This window comes from Symsagittifera roscoffensis, chromosome 2 (genome assembly GCF_963678635.1).
Source record: "Symsagittifera roscoffensis chromosome 2, txSymRosc1.1, whole genome shotgun sequence".
NCBI lineage: Eukaryota > Metazoa > Xenacoelomorpha > Acoela > Convolutidae > Symsagittifera > Symsagittifera roscoffensis.
The window spans coordinates 51,889,251-51,898,441 of NC_087063.1; positions in this window are offsets into that span (position 1 = coordinate 51,889,251).

A 9,191-nucleotide genomic window follows, 5' to 3' on the forward strand; every position below is an offset into this window, starting at 1 on the left:
AGAATGGAAGAATCTATGAAACAATTATTGAAGATAAGGAACATTATTTCGATTACTGTTTTGAATTTGATATAAATACAAAATCTAGATCTGTCCGAATATCTTTTAATCGATTATCCCAGTTTAAAAAACTTCCGGTTGTTTATATTACAATATACCAAAAAGAAAACAATAAAAATTTATATTTCGGTAATTTCTCTTTCTACTGGTTAGAAATAGAACAAATCGAAAAAGCTTTGATTGAAATTTCAAAATTTGAATTGAGCATCAAAAAACAAAAAAAGTGGTGGACAAAAAGCAAAAAGAGTGGTGGACAGATGCTGTTGATGGAGATTGTATTAGTTCTATTTGTATAGAAACACAGAAAGTTCAATGATTCTGTTGAAAAGATGGAGAGGAGATTTCAGAAAAGAAGAGTACTGCTAGATTTATCAACAATGTTTTTATTTAGAAGAACTAACTCAAATTGAGTGGTCGATTAATAAAAAACAAAAGAATGGAAGAGTCTATGAAACAAATATTGAAGATAAGAAACATCATTTCGATTACTGTTCTGAATTTGATACAAATACAAAATTTAGATTTGTCCGAATATCTTTTAATCGATTATCCAAATTTGCAAAAAATTCCGGTTGTTTATATTACAATATGCCAGTAAGAAAACAATAAAAATTTATTTTTCGGTAATTTATCTTTTTACTGGTTAGAAAAAGAACAAACCGAAAAATTTTCGATTGAAATTTCAAAATTTGAATTGAGCACCGAAAAACAAAAAGAGTGGTAGACAAAAAGCAGAAAGAGTGGTGGACAGATGACGTTGATGGAAATTGTATAAGTTTTAACTTGTAAAGAAACACAGAAAGTTCAATAATTCTGTTAAGAATTGGAGAGAAGATTTCAGAAAAGAAAAGTACTGCCAGGTTTATCAACAATGTTTTTTTTTAGAAGAACTTAATCAAATTGAGTGGTCGATCAATAAAAATTCCACTTAAATCTCTCATTGACGTAATAGATGATGACTTTTACTTTTTTCACAATTTTTTGGACGTTTATGTTGTCCACAATAGAGTTCTCCGACGAATTAAAGGTCTGTTTAGGGAAACTTAAGAATCAAAGAGTTTACTTTTGATCCACATATTGCGTATCAAAGTTTTAAACTTACGGCTAAATTTTACGTCACAAGGGAAGAAATTTTGTTTATTCTCGAGAACTTGAAATTAAAAAAAAAATCGTACGATAATAATCAAAAACTCTTTTTATCCTCTACCCAATACCAAAATTTTTGAAAACTCCCCAGCAAAGTTCTCTATTCCTTCATTTCTTTAAGGATTTTCAAAGTTCAAATTCTTGCTTGATTCGGTTTGCAAACAAATTTCCAGAGATTTGCTTTGAAAAATTCAACAAACTTGAGTTATGCTCTCATATCTACATCAAAATCAAAGAACTTGATTATCTACTGAAAAATCAACAATTTCTAATTGATTACATACAAAAAATTCAATTAACTTCATGAAAAAATTTGTGGAAATGCTACTTGTTCGCTATTCTTTTGTGACTTATATCAGCAAAATTTCATATTTTTACTGCAAGCTACTTTTGGTCATTTATTTTTGCAATTGCTTTTGTGTATAATTTTTATTTTTTTGGAAAATTTAAGTAATTAAAAATTTCTTTGATTGGATACGACAACTAGAACAAAAATGAACATTTTTGTAATTGGAAATGACAATGCCCAAAATGGAGCTTTGTTTCCGATTGGACACGGCTTTTATCCAAGAATGCCATAAAAGGAAGCTAAAAACTGATTGGACACGACTACAATCCAAATAAGGAAAATCAATTTTGATTGGTTAAGCCCACACATTCGAGTTGAAGGTACCCCTAACTCCTAATTAAAAAGCATTAATTTTCAATTTTTTTACCGTCAACTACCTCCTCTCTCAGCTCTAAATACTTTAATTTCAACTTATCTTCCGTCACCTATCGCTCTCTCAGCTCTTTCTTGTTTTTACTCTTTAACTCAGTTTATTGCTCAAAATGATCTTCTCAGTGCAAAACAGCAACCTCGTGTACTCTGTACTAGATCAGGCGAAAAATCTACAGAGTACATGAGGTTGCTGTTTTGCACTGAGAAGATCATTTTGAGCAATAAACTGAGTTAAAGAGTAAAACAAGAAAGAGCTGAGAGAGCGATAGGCTCAAGTGCGAGAAACAGTCTCTGGAGTTTTTCTGGCACGATTTGACATCCCAATCCAAGTCTGACACATGATTGAATTGATGCGAAGGGATTTCAACGAACAATATATGATGCAAGTTCCTATCACAGAGAACCAACTTGAAGAAAGGCAAATGATGGAGAAAGTTTCTGATCATGTGGAAATGAACTACCCCGAGACTTCTGACTCAAGATTTGTAGCTCAAGCAGTCGACGACTTCCTCTTTTCGTGGGAGGAAGCAGGATCAGCCGAAAACCCCACAATAGATGAAGATGAGGGTTTCTCAGAAACAATTACATTTCAAAACACTCCTCCACAACAACCACCAATATTAGAACCCCGACCAGCTCTAATTGCTTGAAAAACAATTAGAACTTAATTTAGCCCTCCGAACTGGCACATATGTTAAGAAACTGGAATAATGACACTCCCACATATGTGTCACATTTCTCACATATGTTAAGAAACAATGACACTCCTCCACAACAACCACCAGTATTGGAACCTCGACCAGCTCTGCGTTCTATAGAGACTCCAGAACTCTTCTGCTGCTCGACAGCTTTTTGATTAAAAGTTTTTGTTAATAAATGTTGTTTGGTATTGACTTCGTTTTCTGTTATTAATTAATTAATTCAATTTCACTTTAATTATGAGAATAGATGAGAGGTTCAAGGTAAATCCTTGAAAAACAATTAGAACTCAATTTAGTGCTCCGAACTCACACATATGTTAAGAAACTGGAATAGTTTTTGCACACATTTTCTGAAAAACAATAAAAAATTGTACACAAGTGAAAAATACCTGATAGTTTTTGCATCTTGACAAAAAAAAACTCAAACATTTTTCGCATTTTGTCAAAAACACTGAAACACTTTCCACATATTGTCAAAAATATTGAAAACTTTTCCGCATTTGTAGGAAACAAGTGAAACACTTTTCGCATTATGTCAAAAAAAGTGAAACACTTTTCGCATTTGTAGGAAAAAAGTGAAACACTTTTCGCATCTTGTCAAAAAATTGCAACACTTTTTGCATCTTGTAAAAAAAATTGAAACCCTTTTCGCATCTTGTCAAAACAATTAAAACCCTTTTTGCCTTTTTGTCAAAAAATTAAAACCTTTTTCGCATTTTGTCAAAAAAATTGAAACTATTTTCGCAAATTCGCATATGCTTGAAAAAATTGGAACACTCTTCTCATCTTGCTGTAAAAATTGAAACATGTTTCGTATTCTATTGAAAAATCGGAAACAAAATTTGCAATTTGTCGGAAAAAAATTGAAAAACTTAGCATGTTGCCGAAATGAATCATTACAATTTTTCTTGCACAGTTGAATACTAATATTTATGAAATTTTTATTCAAAAAATAATCCTTCAGAAAACTAATTTTTGGTATTAATATGGGGAATTATGATGAAAGTCATCAATGAAGAAGTTTTCTAAGCAATAAGTCAACGTGCTTTTTACATAAAAATTTTTTTTTTAATCTAATAAAAGTAGAACTTTACATAGTTTTTGAAAAAACCAAAAAACGTGCATTTCGCAAAAAAATCTTAATTTTTTTGCATTTTGCAAATACTCATGAGAGAGTTTTTGGTACACGTAAAAAAATTATTTACATTTATACGTTAACAACTGGTCAAGCTAAAAAAAAATTAGTTTTGACAAGATTCTTTTAGCAAACATTCAATTATCATTAATAATTATTTGAAAAATAACAATTTATTTGAACAAGTTATTTGAAAAAGCCATTCAGAGGGTCCCTCTACACAGCTAAAAAGGCGTTTTTTGAAATATTTAGGTAATAAAAAAGTAATTTCACTTGGGAAAATGACGTCATTACACTTTAACTTTTATAGAACCGTAAAAGTTGTCGAATATTTCCACCAAAGAAATTGACGTCATTATTCCTTAAATTCTAGAATCTTCTAATTTTTATAATCTACAGATTAAATCCTCGAATTTTATAAGAAGTCATTACACATTAAGATTTTTCTCAATCTTCTAAATTCTAGAAATAATCACTAAAATTTAACCAATCAGAATTCCAGATCTCTCTCTAAGGTGATGAGAATGATGAAAAAAAATTGTGGATTTTGGTTATTTGACTAGTTTCTTAAATCCAAATAAAGATACGCAACCAAGGTTGTAAATAATAGTAATAGTTTCCAATGCAATTCTTCCCTTTTGAAAAACCTTAGTCAATAAAAAATTCTTATTCTACAAATCCTTCATAAACAATTAAAGTCAACCTAGTGTTGCAAATTTTTGAATGAGTTCAGATAGTTTTTTGCGAAAATTATCAAAGTCTACAGCTGAAAAAACAAATTTCATTTCATTTGAAAATCTTCTACAGTTCAATTCATTCTATCAACACGATTAGAATTTTTAAAAGAAACGGAAATCTATCTCAAACATTGAAACAAATCATAATAGGCGAGTTACTGCATCCAGTTTGAAATTGGGACCGAAACTGTCAAGATTCTCAAATTTAATAAAATCGCCCAGGCTAGTGAGCAAATTATCATGGATCTTTCAGAATGGAGATAACTCGAGAGTAAAAGAATTAGAGAATTTAGAAAAGAATTGGCAAAGTCTAAGTCAACTTCGAGAAAAAAATACGGGTTTTCATCTGATTCAAATGAAAAAACTTTTGATGAAGTTGTGGATCTGGGATACGGAAATAATTTTCATTTGCGTACAAGTGAACATTTACTACAAATGACTATTTTTGAAAAATTGGATGAATTTGACATCTACTACAGAGATCCGAAGAAGTGTTTCAGTCCCTTAAGAATTTCCCTACATGATTGGCGGAAAATTGAAACAATTCCTGATACAAGTTACAAGAAAGAAAAATTGAAGGTTCAAGAGGATAATTTAGCTCTGTTTAGAAGAAAACATGGTGTGGCACATGAAGAAGAAAGTGACAAAGAACTCAAAAAATAACTCAATTTTTGTCTTTCTACACATTTTTTCAAGTTTCCACTTAATTGTAAATTAGTTTTTCTTTGCATCTGAATAAAGTGTTCCAGATCCAAAGCTTAGTTTTTAAAGATTTATCAATGTAAACTTTTAGGAGCACCTTTGAAGACAATTGATTATTTTATCACAAAGCTTACATAATCACTATGCACTATGCACAGAACCATGACAATCAATAAAGCAATCACTAAATTTGAACAAATCAGATTCATCTTGTGAGTTTTGAATTTTTCGAATTCTATCCAGAAACGCTGAACTAAGAGTTTGTGTGGAAGCCAGTTTCTGGTTGGAACACAAATTCTGACTCCTGAATTTTTTTCCGAATTAGTCGTTTCTTTGCAAAACTAGGCATCTTGTCGACTCCTTTCCATCGAAAGTTATGTTGAGCTGCTCGAATAAGCTGATTGAACATTTCTCCGTTTGACGTAACAATACTTTAATAGAATCTGTGTTTGAACGAAGTGAAAAGACAGTCAACTTCTTGATATATGTATACATATTTATCTAATCTCTGAAAAATTTGGCTAAGAGATATTCCTATTAAAACCAAATGGAAGTTACAATTCTCCAAAGAACATGAAGGGTTGTGAGTAGATACAAATAATAATCATGTGTTACTATGCATTTTTTGTAAAAATCACTGGAAACGGAAATAAACAGCGATTTTTTTACAATAACCTGAATTAAAGCTGGGAAGAGCTTGACACATAGCAGCAGCCATTGGGTAGAATGATTTTTGCTGAGAGTTGTGGATTATTATAGGAGAAGTATCACCAACGCGATTTCGGTATGTGGAAATTTCATACAAAACATTCCATATTTGGTATTACTTCCATATATGGAAATCATGATGAGTCATACTTTTTACTTCCAGTTTCATATAATCTCAAAATCATTTTTCGCATTTCTCTTCATCTGATCAGTCTGTTCTTCAAACATGTACTCAAGAAAAGACACTAGTCCCAATTATAATGGATTCCCAAAAAATCATACAAGAATTGGGAGATTTGTTTGGTTCCAAAAATACTACAATCGGAAACTTTAGTTTGAGCCCTGCTTTTGACTAACAAAAACTAATGATTTTGGACAATTTGAAAAGTCCCAACAGTCTATCTTAGTGCAAAAGTAGGTGAAGCATTATCGGCTTTCCGGAAAACTGTTATTCACGATGCTGAAAACCTTGGATTCGTACCTATATATGAAGCCAAATCTGGCAAAGAACCAACTACTATGGATCAGGAGCTGGAGATCTGTAATAGAGTATCTGAAATAGCAACATACAACATGAGGAGAGTGTGTGTCACAATCAAGATACACAGTGCGAAAAAGCCATCCTACATTCAGATTCGACTCTTCACTGCAAAAAAGAAAAAGCAATAAAACAAGTTGCCTATGTCAACTATACTCTGAACGAATTCAAAGAACTGTCGTAAATTTTGGGAGACTTTTTGTTTGTTGATAATTGTAAGCCTCAGTAATGCTTTGTGATGTTTTGTATGTTTGTTAACTGAAATATTGTTGATTCAAAACTAACTTTTGTCACTGATGTGTACATTTAGAGCTGGGACATCTGAGCAAAAGTCAGACAAAACATAAAAATTTAATCAAAATTGACATGAAACACTATCCAATTATCAATAGATTTTCCAGTATTTGTTTACAAAAATTTATGAAAATTTATTTAATTACTGCTTTTATCAAAAGTTAATTAAAAATTTGTCTTATTTGAACAAAATTACAAACAAAATGAATAGTTAATTGTAACTTTATCATTATTTTCGAATTTCTGATATTCATTGGTTGTTTTCAATTGCCTGAATTTGAGGTTTTGAATGGCTACATGAATTTATTTAAAACTAATCAGTCTCTAAACAAGGGGAAAACATTTTATGTTGATTACAAAATAAGTAAAATTGGTACAACAATTCGAGTTTTTTCGAGTTTCTTTGTTATTTTCAGTAAGAAATGTGTTTCTATCAAAAGCGTTTTCAATGTCTGAAAAGAACATTTATCAGATTTTAAGGTTGAATTACTACAAAAAACAAAAAGAGTAGTGGACAGATGGCGTTGATGGAAATTGTATTAGTTTTAAATTGTATAGAAACACAGAAAGTTCAATAATTCTGTTAAAAAGATGGAGAGGAGGTTTCAGAAAAGAAAAGTACTACCGGATTTATCAACAATGTTTTTATTTAAAAGAGCTAACTCAAATTGAGTGGTCGATCAAAAAAAAACAAAAGAATGGAAGAGTCTATGAAACAAATATTGAAGATAAGGAACATCATTTCGATTACTGTTTTGAATTTCATACAAATACAAAAACTAGATTTGTCCGAATATCTTTTAATCGATTATCCAAATTTAAAAAACTTCCAGTTGTTTATATTACAATATGCCAGAAAGGAAACAATAAAAAAAGTGTATTTCGGTAATTTCTCTTCTTACTGGTTAGAAATAGAATGAATCGAAAAAATTTTGATCGAAATTTCAAAATTTGAATTGAATATCGAAAAAACAATATAAACCAGACTAGAAATCTCAATTATCTGAATTTGGTATCAATTGTATATGTTAGTTATTTTAGAACAAATCAATTAAATTGATTGATTGGGAAGTTTCATAAACATAGTTTGGTTCTGATCTACAAAAAATTTTAAAATCTGTGAATACTTCATTCTGATTGGCTATTACCACCAATTCTACCTGTGAAGAAACCTTGATATCTAGAAACGATAACAAAATTGTTGAAAAATCCATGAGAAGTAGAACTCAGTTTTCATTGGTTGACATAAAATTTATTGAAAATTCCATGACCATTGAAGCTCGATTCTGATTGGTTGATAGCAAAACTTTTTAAAACTCCATGGTTAGATTGGAAAAGTTTTATTTCAGCTGGCTAAATAGCAAATCAATTCTATCATATCAAGACGAAGCATTGTCAACATAAAATTAAATTATGTGCTCAGCAATCTCCAATTACACTCCGAGATAAGGTAAATTTATTATATTTTTAATAAAAACATAGGAAAAATTCCTTCGAAAAATAATTTTTACTGAATCTCAAAAGTCTATACAGTGAATTTGAAAAACTTTTAGTAAAAAATTTACAGTTTTTTTTATCAATATTCTTGTTCTGTCATATTCAAAGGTTTCGGTTGATGATAAAACCAGCAATAACCGAGTTCAAATTGTCTCGATACTTTCAATGGAAATCGATCCGAAAATCTTTAATCCACAGTAAAAACTCCATTGGTTGCCGGCTTGCGGGGATTTTGTTGCGAGAAGTTTGTAGTAAAAGTGAATCACGTACGCTAATGAGTGCTTATGTATTTGTTGTAAAAGTAATCATAGAGTAGTGCGTAGCAGATATTGGGGATTGATTTACTAAGAATCATGGTTTTCTTTTGCTTTTATTCTACGATTCAGATAAGAAATTGATAACTGACCTAAACAATGTATGTTTTGCTAATATTTGGAAATTTCAAGATAAGATTATACATCATTCTAAACCAAAAATTTACTTCAAAATAGAAATTCAGAGTTAAAACAGCAACATACAGTTATAGATCGAGAAAATAATTTGAAAATTTTTTACAAAAGATTTATGGTATTAATTCTGCTTCGGATTAATGAACGTTTGTTGAAATGATACATTTTTTCCTCTAAAACTCAATTTTCAAGTAAATATTTGTTCAAATTGGGTTGAATTGGAAGATATTAGATGAAGCAGAAACTGAGAAGAAATCAAATTGAGATAGAAACTCAATTTATAACCTTAGGAGTTTTTATTAAAATTTAGCTTATATATTACATCTTGAGAAAAAATCCAACTTAAAAAGATAATGTTTGGAAAGTTTTTAAACATTTGATATACTAGGTTAACTTATATGAAAATTCAGATTTTTTGAAAAGAAATTGTTGTGAAGTAAACCCAACTCCAACATTTTTTGGAAGATGATACATGATGCACAAATCAAAAATTTGCTTTCAAG